Below are 15148 nucleotides of genomic sequence, written 5' to 3'. Positions count from 1 at the left end.
ATGGCCATCGGAGGAACCTCAGCCAATCACAATTACAGCACTCTCTTAAAGATACAACAGTATTAAATAACTATCCTGGTTTATATATTGTCAACCCAACTGTTAGGTGACTATAATTCCTAACAGGAACTAAAGCAACTATTATATTTTGTGGGTGGATGGGTGCATGGGTGCATGCACACACACTTATGTTTGTGTGCACCTGACTTTGAGTCAGATTTGACTCTTGGTAACTGCCTAGAGAAGTCCCTGAAGTTTTCTTTACAAAATTTCAGATATAGTTTGGCCTCAACTATTTCCTAGGACAGACCTGTAAACTGGTGGCCCGCAGGTCGGATGCATCATGTGCAGGCCACACCCATCCTGGCTCCTCAAAGGCAAAAAAAGTTGGGATACGTCACAATATGTCATGTGACATGATCGAGTTTGACATCTGTGTCCTAGGGTGAGAGAAAGTGACTGGTCTGAGGTCACCCAGCTGGCTTCATCAGAGGTAGGTTTAACATTCTCCCATCAGCACTCCTGCAAGGCAGGTATAATAAAATCCTCATAGTTAAGCGAATATGTACATGTGGCAATAAGGAAGTTGAAAACATCTCACATGTTTGCAAGTATTATAGGGCTATTATAACGGTATATATCCTCTCCCTAATAGAAATATTTCCAGGGAGAGCAGATAATTTTTATGTGAACCATTTTTTGCAAGTCTTAAATCTGGTCATCACTCATACAGAAGTCAAATTTTGCGCTGCTGCAATGAAAATTAAGCAAAACCGTTTAAAGAACTAATGACCCTTATTTTCATTAATATCTTGTTCAGTTGTCTTTTAGTAACTTTTGCAAGATGTATATCTTGGTGTATAACTTAAATATATAGGATTTATTAGTGTTTAGGAGAATAAATACAATATCATTATAAGAAGCTTGTTAATGGTATACCGTATTTGAGCTACTCACAGTGGGAATATGTAGTCTTGCTTATTTGTTTTATTCTGATTTCACTTATTATCTTTATATTTTATATTGTTTTTTTCTCTCTTTTGTCTTCCAGCTGGATTTTTTCTTAAAGTGGGACAACAACAGTCTCCCAGTTTCTAGCCTGGTGCCTTAACCATTACGCCAAACTGCTTTACATATTATCATTTACAATAGTGAAAGAGATGAAATAGGTTCAGGTGTGGCCAGTCTAACAGTTGATTTCCATTAATAGAAATGCTTTTTTTATATAAGGCTGGCTGTTAATGAAATCACCACCCATTTACACTGATGTAAAAATATAGCTACCAGGTCACCACACTAAGTAGAATGTTCCCTGATGCTTTCCTTCAAAATGATGTATCTACTGTCTCATACAACCATTTTTGTTTTGTCAGACATCACAATGTGTGCAGTTATTTTTCACAATCATATTAAAATATTTCTTTCCCAATGTTTGAAACTTGTCTTCTAAGTAGTTGAAGTTATATTTCCTCTCCTCCCACAAAAAACTATAGTAGGGTAAGATGTTATCTTTAATATCTTATTTAATGTATTATTCCAACTTCTCAATGAAAAATGGGCTGCTAATTCAATTTTCTAGCATTACAAATCACTTACCTTTTGTAATGAAAATAAAATCCAAAGCAAATTGATTTTTTCCCACAAGGCCCCAAGAACTTCTAACATACTGAGATATGAGAAACATAGCAGGAACTGAGGCAAATTATGAAGGCTGACAGAATTTCACCAGAAATGATTAATGATAAAAATAATATGTCCATGCAAGTAAATTATAGCCTGAAATGACATTAAGACATGGAGCTATTGTAAATATTTCTTTTGCTAATTAAATATTTTCATGTTGCAATACAAAACTCTACATAAAAACAGTTTAAAAAAAAAGAATCCACATAAGCTAAGATTCAAAGAGTTACAAAACACATCAACATACAGAATCTTTTAGAGGCATTCTCCGTAAGATTTGACAACTGCATCACAAAATCCCAATGGATATTCTGGATGGCCTGAAGACTTCTAATCGAGAAATACTTGCACAAAGATGGGATGTCTTTAGATCCCAGCCTTGTTAGCCATCAAGTGAGTACATTTGAACCAGTGGTGGTATTCAGATTTTTTTTATTATTATTTTTTATTATTTATTTATGTGGGCGTGGCTTTGTGGGTGTGGTGTGGTTTTGTGGGTGTGGCTTGGTGCATGTGGCAAAGGAAGGATAATGCAAAATCTCCATTTTTACCCCACTCCAGGGGAAGTTTACTGCAAAATCCCCACTAACCTGCTCTCCAGCTCCGTTCTTCTATGTAGGGAAACCAAAGAAGACACAACTGATCAGTTAGGACTCAGGAGGCAGAGAATAGATGGGGGTGGGGCCAGTCAGAGATGGTAATTGCCGGTTCTCTGAACTACTCAAAATTTCCACTACCGGTTCTCCAGAACCTGTCAGAACTGGCTGAATACCACCTCTGACTTGAACCCAGCAACCAGAATGAAAATCAATAGCATACAATGCAGATAATTATTTTTGAAGACCCTGTTGTACAGCAGCTCTTGCAAGGATCCAGGGGAAATATTGAATCTATTTGAAGACATTCAGGGCCCAGACTATTTCAAAAGGAAACTCAGGAGGTTTTATTCAAAAATACTAGCCCCTTCTAGTGTGTTTTTTCTTTCTAGTTACTGTTGGCATTTAGTCTAGCTGATTATTCACTACTGGTTCCCCTAGGAGTCTAGTTTATGCTGATATTACATTCAATGACTTTCTGATATTATAGATAGGACTTATTTTCAAGTTTTGCTTAGGATCAACCACCAGTAGTAATGCAACAAGTCTTCAAGAAATATGAATATCTCTTGGTAGATTAGCCATAAAAATATGGAAAATATATTCAAATGTAGATAATGTAAAAATATTCAATATAAATTTATCTATATCTACAAAGACCAGAATTATTCAGGAAGCAGAAGTTGGACTCTGAAGAAGCAGAATAGGTAGTGTTTGGGTGCTTTTTAACTTTAGTGTTGGAGATGACTATTAAGAATACTACTGATAGCCAAGAAAACAAACAAATGGATGTTCAAACAAATTAATCCAGAGTTCTCACTTGAGGCACAAATGACCAAATAGAAATAGATTACTTTGGACACATTGTGCAAAATATCTCTTTGGAAAAGTACATTTTGCTGGGGATGGTGGAAGAAAAGAGAACAAGAAGGTGTCCTGTAACAAGATAGATGGACTCCATTTATTATTACAGTATAAAGGTGCACTGAGGACCAGGTTAAGGATAGATTGTATAGGACAAGAAACAAATATTTAACAGTCTAACAGTTAACACCAATTTGATGGCATATAATAAATTAATCAATTGTTATATGTGAAGCAATATTGTTTAACCAAGTTACTTGTTATCCTTAGCAATTCACAGTGACCAGCCATTTATATCAAGTTCTTTTTTCTTGATTTGCTATATTAAGAAAGAAAAAACCCTGTACATTTACAATATTCAGTGGCACAGTGGTTAGGGTGCTGTACTGCAGGCCACTTCTGCTAATTATCAGCTGCCTGCAATTTAGCAGTTCAAATCCCACCAGGCTCAAGGTTGACTCAGCCTTCTATCCTTCCAAGGTGGGATAAAATGAGAACCCAGATTGTTGGGACAATATGCTGAGTCTGGAAATAACCACTTAGAGAGGGCTGTAAAGCACTATAAAACAGTATATAAGTCTAAATGCTATTGCTAATATAGGTAAAAATATAATACTTTACCGATATATAGTATGATCCTAAACTTGTCTTCTTATAAGCAATTTCTATTTTTTTTCAAGGCTCCCCCCCCCGGCTGAATTAAAATGCTTTCTACCCATTTTTGAGTCTTCAGAAAATTATACTGGGGTGAATTTTGCCATCCCCATTGCGGCACCTATGACTATTGCTTTCATTCTTGGGCAGTTTTGATTTTACATGGGCATAGTTAAGGGATTACTTGATCTCTGGGATCGTGTTGTCCTTTTTCTTCTGTGGAATAATTACTAATGACCAAATTCCATCAATGATAGCACTGCAGCAGGAATAGGGCAAGTCTAACCCTAGGAATCAGTCAGTCAGTCAGTCAATCTATCTGTCTTTCATTGATAGACTACTACTTCTGCCCCATCTTGTTGTAATCCAAGCAAAAGTTGTTGAAAAACAAGAGGAAAGCTATGGAAGTTTTATATAGGGTGCCATATGAACTAGCTCTGGAGAATTCTGAATGCTGTGAATGCAGAAAGAATCAGTGTTATCGGGGCAGAGGGTTGTTTCAGCTGCAATTATATATGGAAAAGGATGACATTTCCAAACTTCATGCTGTGGGAAAGCAACATTATTCAGATAAAGCCTTTCCCATAGGAAACTAATCTGCTTATAAAACACACCCATATGTCCCAGTAGCTTTTTCTTCCATGATGCGTCTACCTGGAAGCAGTTTGTTGAAAGAAGCTGAAACATTTGTGAACTGCTTTCTCTTTAGATTTAGATGGTTTAGAATTGCCTTGGGCCCGGAGAAACAAATTTTTGGAAAGCTTTTAAAGAACAAGGGAAGCTTTGAACTTTCCATCTATATGCAACGTCTAAATTAAAGCAAACCAGTAATGATAGTTTGCAAGACTTAGTGTGCTTTGTTTTGACAACTATACTTCCTGAGCAGGCATATTAGTATTAATAAAATACAGCAATTTAAAGTTGCAATCTTGTTCTTGCTTAGCTGGGAATAAGCCCCCTGAATGCTGTTGACCTGGCTTCTGGGTAAAATGCATAATATAAATAAGTCATCCCACCCCCACCAACCACCCCGAGTCTGACTGGAGCTGATGGAAGATAAAGCCCAGCTAGAGGACTCCAAATTTGGAACAACTGATGTAAGAGGAGTGTAGAATGATTTACTATGAATATCCACATTTTAAACTCCTTTGTTTTACTTACTACGTTAAGGCTCTGTCAATAACATCTGTGTAATTCAACCATACTGAAAGTGGCCCATAATAATATCAAGATCACCAATTAAGAGGAAGATGTGTTAGTACATTAAAGTCATAAAAAGGTCTCATATTCATTCATTCAGTAATGTTATTATATAAGTACTTATCCTTGTAATTTACTGAGGCATTCCAAACCATTGCTGTGATTTATTGCTGTGGTAACACTGAAGATCATACTAGTTAGAATTTAGTATCCGGCTTCTGAATAAACCATCAGCTGCACTGTGATAATGTTGCCAGTTCAGATTTCCCTGCTATTATTTTGCTGCCTTCTGCCTGTAAGCTATCTAATTGGAATTGGCCCAATGAACCTGAAGGGATTGTTCATGGGCACCATACTCTGGTGCTCAAGAATTGAAACAAGGGAGCATGAGAAAAAGCCACAAAGATCCAAGCAAAAAAAAAAGTTTTACAGGAGAAAGAGAAAATAGATGACATCTATCTGATAGATTAGTTTGGCGAAGAGTCTCGTTTAACTTCTGGGAATTTAGTAGTTTTTTGTTGAGGGTGGTGATTCCCTGAGATGGGCAGATGGAAACCGAAAAACAAGTTTACCACTCAGAATCAGTGCATATTATATATGCCAAGAGATCAGGAGGAGACTTTCAGCAAAGAACCATGTCCCAATGTCCCATCACTTAAGCAAAGTGAAACAGGGTGTCACTTGTTCTTCTTCGACTGCCCAGGTTAGTGGGCTCCAAAACCTCAGAAAACCAAGACAGCCCCCATCTGGCCTCTAGGCAAAACTCCCACAAGTACTCAAAGGCTATGATTCACTGTTTACTATTCCATCTTCCCCTAATCTACTTCAACTCCTGTTCCTTCACTATTTCATTTTGTGAGTCCTACTACTGGTCAGCTTTTGTAGCCACCAGTTACGGGGCTGAGTAGGAAGAGATCTTAAAGGGACTGGGCATCACCACCTGGCCATTTTGCAGGCAGCCTGTCTTCTCACACAGGGCTTGTTTCAGTTTATTCCACAAAGCAGTAAAGCTTTATTTAGTAATTGTTTGGGGTTTTCTTTTTTGCCAAAATCTTTCCATTGAAGTAGCTTCCCATGCAAATCCATGAGTTTTGCTTAAAAATGAGCATGTGTCTTAAAAAGCAAGACAGGTTTCCTTTTTTATAACCTCTACCAAAAAAACAAACAAACAAACAAACACTGCTGGAATTAGCCTCACCCTGCTTCCAGATGCTGGTACATACAGATTTTCATCAATTCCTAACTAGCAAATAATTGTTTTTAGTAGAATGGAAAGCTACTAAGAAACAACTCCCAACTACTTATTATGAGCTGTGGTGGTGCAGTGCTTAGAATACAGTACTAAAAACTACTTCTGCTGACTGCTGGCTGCAGTTCGGCAGTTCAAACTCATGGTTGACTCAGCCTTCCATCCTTCCAAGGTGGGTAAAATGAGGTCTCAAATAGTTGAGGGCAATATGCCAACTTTGTAAACCACTTAGAGAGGGCTGTCAAGCATTGTAAAGCGATGTGTCTAAGTGCTATTACCAGTTCTATTTGCTTTGATTTATATCTGTGAAAATAGACAAATAGACAATATACTGTAGTATATTGTTTCTGAATATATTGCTGTAGATATACAGCTATTAGTGAAAGGAATATTTGTCTACCACAAGTTACATTTGTTTTGTTCAAAAAGGCTCTCCCCTACATCTTTTGTTTTCTTTTAGTTGTACTTCCAGTTTGTGAGTCTGTATGTTCATTGGGCTTATTTTTTTTAAGATCTCTTACTTATTGATGTACTGGAAATGAGAAGGGGGGTAATTTTTCCCCATTTTTTTCAGCACAACCAAAAAGACTCAAAGGCAAGTCACTATGAAGATATAACCACCAAAATAGTCAAAGACAGCACAGCTAATGTGACTGAAAGAGAAACAAACCTCTCTTGATCCAGAGCAAACTTCAGAACAGAACAAGATTATGACATTTATAGTAGGTTCTTATCTGTCTTGGGCTGATTAAATCCAATATAATGTACAGTTGAGTAGACATGAATCAAATCATATCAAATCAAATTTATTATTACACCCCCTAAAGACAGATTAAAAACAAAATAATAGCAGTATCACACACACACGTATGTATGTATGTATGTATGTATGTATGTATGTATGGGTATATGTATAACAAAAATATAGTAAAATCTAAAAACAAGAACAATGATATTAACATAAAATCAAATAAAAATACCACTAAAATACTCTAGATCTAATTAATAGTATTTAACAGAATAACAGAATTAGAAGGGACATTGGAGTCCAACCCCCTGCTTAGGCAGGAAATCCTATACCATTTCAGACAAATTGTTGTCCAATCTCTTCTTAAAAACTTCCAGTGTTGGAGCATTCACAATTTCTGGAGGCACTGATTGATTATTTTAACTGTCAGGAAAATACTCCTTAGTTCTAAGTTGCGTCTCTCCTTGATTAGTTTCCATCCATTGCTTCTTGTCCTGCCTTCATGTGTTTTGGAGAATTGGTTGACTTCCTCTTCTTTGTGGTGTGGCATATTGTACAAATGGTAGCATAAGCTGAGTAATGTGGGAAGTTATTCTCAAGTTCTTGTCTGAAAAAAAAAAATATTTCCCTTCCTAGAAATTTCTTCACATAAAGATCTATCTAGATCCCTTATATAAGGAACAGTATATAGCTTAGAGATTCTATAGAATCATTCCCTTCATGATTCTAAGATACCAATGTTATATATTGCTGGAAAAAAGGCCTCGTATATTTTTAATACCAGCTGCTGTTTTAATAATTAATTCCATGACTCTTATGTGATAAAATTATTCTTGCCCCTTAAATAGGTGAGTGATACCATGGATCAACATTATAGGCAGAAAATACAATGTTGTGATTAGTTTCATTTAAGCAAATAAAGATGTCAAGTACTAAAACAAGCAATGGCTATCTTAAAACTCTTTGCTTTCTTCATTATGAGAAGGTTGAAAATTCAATTTTTGCCCAGATTCATAATGTACAATAGTCCAACCAGATGCATGTGTGGTAATCAGTTAAACTCTCTTTATTTACCAATAAATCTAATTTCTTCCCTATTTCTTTTTCTGCATCTCTAGCCTTTCTCATGCATTAGGAAATAAGAACTCCCCCCCTTCTCTCTTTCTTTTTTGTGCTGTTACAGCTTATGAAAGAAATGCATGACGGGGTGGAGTGGGTGGAATAGATCTTGGATAGCTAAGTCTAGCCTCTGAACTTCTGTCTTACTAGCAGTCAGTTCACATTTGATCAAAGATTTATTGAAGCCTGCCAGTTCACCTTAAGGAAACTAAGATATCCAAATACTGTTTGTTTAGTTAGTAATATCTTTGTTGAGGTTAGGATCCAATGAAAGCAAAATCTGCAAAGAGGAAAATGAGACTAAGCAGTTTTTCAGTGGGAAGAAGGGAAAGAGGAGCATTTACCCAGTCATAAAGGATCAGAGCCAAAGCCCCAGGACTTTAGCATTGCCAGAATTTAAAAAAAAAACTGTATCAAAATAACATACTGAGGGGGAAAAAAGAGGCAGGAACATTATAGTAGGGACATGGAAACGCAGCCAGATGTGTACAGAGTCACATAATTCGATGCAGGGCTCAGCTTCCTAATCAGAGACAACACCATAAAATGAGGTACTGGGCAATACAACATTCACAATTAAAAACGAAAGAAATATTAAACTGCAATATTCAAGAATTCTGATAGAATAGTAGGGCCTTAATTCTTTTGGCCACCTTCCTTTTTATTATTTACTTTTTTCAAAAAATGTTTCACACAATTGCTAATTACATGAACAACAGCAAGTCTGAAAAATAATTGAAGAAGTAGTGTGTCTCTAAATCTTGCTGTGTAACTTGCTTCTTAGTTTAATTTGAATGTTAACTCCTATTTTAATTGGATAGAATTTAGCTTTGCTTTTTTTCTATCTGAGAAAAGCATTTGTAGTTGAGCCCAAGAAATACTTTACACGGCTGCTTTGAAACCTGTCCAGAAGCTGCATCAGTTTTTCTGTCTGGAGAATAGAATATGGGTCTTCTGAAACCAACCAGAACATAGAATGATAACATCAAGCAGGTTGGTCAGGATATTCAAGATATTTTTTTCTGAGGCAAAGATTATGATACTTCCACTTCATACATAAAAATGGACTAGAGAGGCAGGTAAACCATTAGTAATGAGACAGCCACTATTGAAGGCAATATGAAGACAGACCAGTAGTGGGATTCAAATTTTGTTACTACCAGTTCTGTGGGCGTGGCTTGGTGGGCATGGCAGGGGAAGGATACTGTAAAATCTCCAGTCAGAGGTGGTATTTGGCGGTTCTCCGAACTACTCAAAATTTCTACTACCGGTTCTCCAGAACTGGTCAGAACCTGCTGAATACCACCTCTGAGATAGACCCAGGGCATTCTAATGGCTAACAGACTGTGTCTTCCAATATCTTGCTCTATCCATTCTCTATTTTCTAGCCTTTGCCAAGTGAAGCAAGCATCTTACTTTGTATAATGGTGGAGTCAGTTTAGGCAGCAATGCTCAATTTGTTTCCCAAAAACAGTTCAGTATAGTAGTATCAAATACCAGGTTCTTTGGATCTCTGTGTCTCAGAAAGCCTCAAATCTCACTTGATTCCATAGAATTCAGGGGACGTGGACATTTTCCCATTTTTGAAACAGATTTGTTCCTCTTTAGCAATTTCATGAACATACCAATCTTGACGATGTCAAGACAGCATGGCCCAGCAAGGGGGTGGAAGGGATTTGAAGGAGAAGCAAAGTAAAACAAGGTAAGAGTTCCTTCCCATGGGAAGCCACCCACCTGCAGATCTAAGGAAACACTGCAAGATTATCTTCACAGCATTTATTCTGGAACAGAAGTGGGCTGGTATATAAATAATTCAGTTTTTCTCAGATGAAAGGCATTGTGGGAACACAGGGCCATAGCAGTGATCTCAGAGCAGACCATCATTAAGTATAGAAATAACCCAATGCAATACTGTAATCCTTTTGTTTTCAATGGCTGTGGTAATGGTTTTTCAGCACCTATAATGATGGCATAATCACATCATTTTGCATACTTACCTATGATTGCCAAAACTTGCAAGAGAATTCTAACATAATTGCCTTCATGATATCTAGAATTGAGGATTTCCCAAATCCTACATATGTTAAAATTCTGGGCATTTAGATCAGATCCATATTTTTCCCTCCTAAAATAGCATATTGGAACATCCTATAACAATAACGTTATTTAGCTAATACACTTCAATTCAACTTTTTCTTAACCAGAGAATATGGTTGTGTGCTTCGCAATGCATAGCTTGGTGTTTATTCTTTTCATGAAGAAAATGATACTCTCATTATCTAGATTCTAGAATATTAGAATCAAGAAAAGACTTTCTATCAGAACTCTGACATACAAAGCAACGGATTCCAGAATAACAATAGTCTGTCACTGAAACTATTATCAATCCAAAAACTGAATTCTTCCCAAGATACTTTCTGAGATATAGGAAAGGTTAGAGAGACAAGGGATACCTCCTCCCACCTGCAGTCCTTCCTTTTCTTAAGTCTTCTACCTGGCCCCTCAGGAAAGTAACACCCTGGAAGTCTATGGAGATTCTCAATCATCCAGGTCGTCCCAAAGGTGTAGAACCGTAGGAACCATTTACACTTCAGTTTAAAATGCAGACAACACAGATTCATCCCCAACAGCCTGCTCCTATGTTCAACAGTGAAGGGATACAGGACAGAAAACATTTGGTAAGAAGCACAGCTCCACAACATAGTCCTTTCAGCAGTTCCAAGAAGGCTCTATACCCATTTGCACCACTCAAGTGACGCTGACGACACAGACAAACCTCCAAGTGGCCTCCAGGACTCTCTAAAAATGCAAACGGCCAGCTGTTTGCAAGGAATATAAATCCTTCCACTCCCCACCATCCATCAGAGCTGAAGCTTTTTGGATGAGAAGTGAAACGTCTTCAAAGAAAGTCCAGTTGCCTCTTGAAAAAGCACCTTTGGGACTAGCACCCTGGAAAAAAATTGGCCCGAATTCTGGTACTGCAGGGCTATGAAGTCCAACCATTTGCTCAGTGCACCAATCTACATTGGAGCCTTGATGACAAACACGAATGCTAATCTAATTTGAATACATCCAGTTATCTGTGTGTAACTGGTTGGCAATCCTTCTCCTACCCCCAAGAAAATTAGGCAACATTCTCAGCGTCTCAGAAAAAACATTTGACAAAATGTTAAAATATTGTGGAGGATTTCAAAGGTTCAGAAGATTTGAGCGCAGGGGAAGACACTCCAAAAAGCATCACTCAGGATCACTTCTTTCCAAAAAGCGCTTTCAAAAGGGAGTTTGTACTAGTGAAATGGCACAGTATCTTTTCCTAAACCAGTTGGTTTTTAAAAATTATTTCAGGCTTCCTGACTGCCCATTCTTTATCGAGCTTTGGCTTAACTAGCCACAGTGTTGATTTCAAACTAATTCGAGGGCAATTCCCATACTTATTTTTAACACAGCGGTTTTATGATGAAATCAACATAAATTGAGTTTTTCCAGGGGATTTTGCCACAATGAACTAAGCCTGTGGTTGAATACAACACTTCACATCCTTCAAAAAGCGTTTGAGGCCAGAGATGAGCTGTATTGTTACACTCCAAAGACTTGTTTGCTGTACTGAGAGAAAAAGAGGAAAAAATGACAAAAATGAATCAATGAATGAATGACGTTACAAATCTAACTTTCAGTTTATTCTTTATTAATCAATGTTGTCTAATCCATACCCTTATCAGTATAAAAGTACAATATATATACCAAATCATCCAGGGCTCTGTTATAGTCAGCTTTGGTATCTTCTACTACATAGTTGCAAACTGGAAGAGGTAATAGACAGCCATCACTATTGATGTAAACTGGAGGGATGGAGGCTTTATGTGAGAAGCTGCAGCATATCCAGGCTCACCACTTCTGTCACAAATCCCTCTAGAACTGAAATTCCCATCATAACAGGGACCAAGACCGTTTCTTGGGAAAGTTAGCTAGAATTGCAAAGATGAAAATTTCTGCCTTAGACCAGCAAAAATGCATAACAGAAATTGTAAGACAACTTGTGAAATTATTATATTGTATACAGAGCCACTCATTATTCAATTTTTCAAGCAACTAATCATACCCATGAGAGGATGTATAATGCCACCTTGATCTTCTGTAACAAAGTCAGAATATTAATTAAAAATATATAAATACACTCTGGAATTTATTTACAGGAGATAATAAATTCTGTAGTAGAGCTATCAGGTTTGGGGTGCAAAATTCTGAGTGACCCATAGATTGCAGCAAAAGGATTCAAAAACTTCGCACTCTTTGGTGCCATCTAGAGGAAGCCTATATGCGGTAACACTGATTTATAAACTTCTGAGACTGCCGACATAGCAGTTAGTCTGGGGTGGGGGGCAGGGGGAGATCTTATGTTCACTGAGAATGAAAGGTGTTGAAATTTGAGGAATTATTAAAAGGTGCAAATGGCCGAGAACATTGCTGTTGCATGAAGATAGAAGTTTAGCTGCTCTTAGGGAAGATGATAGCCGAGTGAACTTAATCCTTTTTGTCATACCTATACAGGCAAAATTGTGCCCAAAATTTATGTTGCTAAGCAAGACATTTATCAAGTGAGTTTTGCCTCATTTTACGACCTTTCTTGCCATAGTTGTTAAGCGAATCACTGCAGTTGTTAAATTAGTAACATGGTTGTTCAGTGAATCTGATTTCCCCATTGACTTTGCTTCTCAGAAGGCCACAAAAGGTGATCATGTGATCCTGGGACACTACAACCTTTATAAATATGAGTCAATTGCCAACTGTCTGGATTTTTATCCTTGGGGATGCTGCATTGGTTGTAAAAGTGAAAAAAGGTCATAAGTCACATTTTTCAATGATGCTATAACTTTGAACAGTCACTAAATGAATTGTTGTAAATCAAGGACTACCTGTACAGCTTTTTTTCCCTTTAGCCAGTTTCTACTATTTCTGGTCTTCTCCATGTATTTTATTCTATTTTCTCATGTAGATACTCGTCTCTTTTATCCACATCATACCTGTCCTTTTTCTTCCAACTGCTTTAAGGTGGACAATGTGTTTTTATGTATATATACACATATGCTCTGATGTGAGACAATGGTGAGTACGTGCAAATAACAGATCTTTTTTTGTGTGTAAGTTGTAAATTGTAAACCTTTTATAGACAGCTCTAGATGTGCATAAATAGGGACGCGATGGCTCAGTGGCAAAGAAGCTGAGCTTGTCGATCAGAAAGGTGGGCAGTTTGGCAGTTCAAATCCCTAGCACAGTGTAACGGAGTGAGCTCTCGTTGCTTGTCCCAGCTTCTGCCAACCAAAAGCATATAAAAATGCAAGTAGAAAAATAGGGACCACTTTGGTGGGAAGGTGTACAGGGTTCTGTGCGCCTTCAGCATTTAGTCATGCCAGCCACATGACCACGGAGATGTCTTCGGATAGCGCTGGCTCTTAGGCTTTGTAATGGAGATAAGGAAATTTCCAGGTAATAAGAGCAGAATGGCAGCAGGAAATAGCATTTGATTTGGCTGCTGCATCCTCACAGGGCATTTGGGAAAGATGCCCTTTGTGAGGGAAAAAGACATAAGCAACTCAGTTGATCAAATATCATAAATCAAAGCAGCTCTTCATGTTCCAGTATTGGTTTGTGTTCTCTGCTTGTTTTCCCCAACTACATGCTTGGTATGAAGAAGTACATTTAATACAGAAATCTCACATGAATCCACAGGTGAGTTGTATGCCTTATAAACAGGTTGTGTTGAGTATTGAGCCAATTTTTATATTTTTGAAAGCAGCATTTCTGACAACGTAAGAGATTCCACCCCCACTTTTTGGACAGATTACAGTCAGGAAACAAAGTGGATTTTACTGAACAATGTGTGTAATAAAATATACCAGGAGAAATTTGGGCTAATCGCATCTGATCAAAGAAAACTTTGCAACATCAGCAAATGTAATAGATTGCTTATTTGCACGCTCTCTTTCATTTGAGAGGCCAGCTTAATGTACTGAATCTCTTCTGGGGTGCCAAGAATGTAATATGCCACAAAAGTAAAAGATCAATATGGAGCATGCTTAAAATAGCACTTTTGGGTAAATGCAATTTCTGTGGTCTAATTATTCACATATGGTTTTAATTTCCTTCAGTTGTATATTGACCAGTATTCTTTATTGCAAAAACTCTGACCTGCACTTGTATAGGTCAGCATTTCTCTGGAGTGGAATATGGTGAAATTCTTTCCAATAACAGGAAAGTTAAAAAATATTTACCGTATTTATTCTAAAAGAATCCTGAATTTTACATGACTCCCTCCTCCCAAAAAAGATGAAAATGGGGGAAGGGGACATGAAGTCCCCAGTTTGCTCACCATATTACTAACACCCTTATTCCTGTGTGGAAAATAACTTGAAGCCAGTCCTGGAGATCATTATGTCCCATTCCCCAAATTCTCTATGTAATACATGCACATCTAAAAAAGGTAAAGGTTCCCCTCGCACATACGAGCTAGTTGTTGCCGGCTCTAGGGGACAGTGCTCTTTCCTCCCTGCTGGGAGGATTTTCAAGACCATCTGTTCAAGCTACCTGGGTGGGAAGGCTACAGGGGAACAGCATGATTTGAGTGACCAACCAGTGGCAAGCCAAGTCCAGCTAGGCCAGAGAAGACCATCTTCCAGCTTTAAGGAAATATGGATCACTAGACTGGCCACCAAACTTAACAGGCCTCTTGGAGTTGTCAGCAATCCATTTCTACCCCATCAGGTGGAAATCCTAAAAACTAGCATCTGAACTTTGCTTTTCTTTCTTCTTCTAGTCCTTGGCATGCAGTTTGGGCCAGGTGAGTAGCCGCTGCCTTTTTAAAAGTCAGACTGCTTCCAAACTTCCATGTGTTTGGCTCCTCTGTCTGGGTCTGCAGAAAAAAGCCAAGCCTGGCTGACATCAGGCTGTAAAGCACAGAGGGAGGAGCTGCTTGGCATTTTTGGTGAGGTGAGAACAGCACACAATTGTAGAACATGAACACACTTTCTGGCTTTTGTT

The sequence above is a fragment of the Notechis scutatus genome, chromosome 2, assembly GCF_049901735.1.
Source record: "Notechis scutatus isolate UNSWTSFEM ecotype Mainland chromosome 2, rNotScu1.2, whole genome shotgun sequence".
NCBI lineage: Eukaryota > Metazoa > Chordata > Lepidosauria > Squamata > Elapidae > Notechis > Notechis scutatus.
This window is presented reverse-complemented; position numbering follows the sequence as displayed.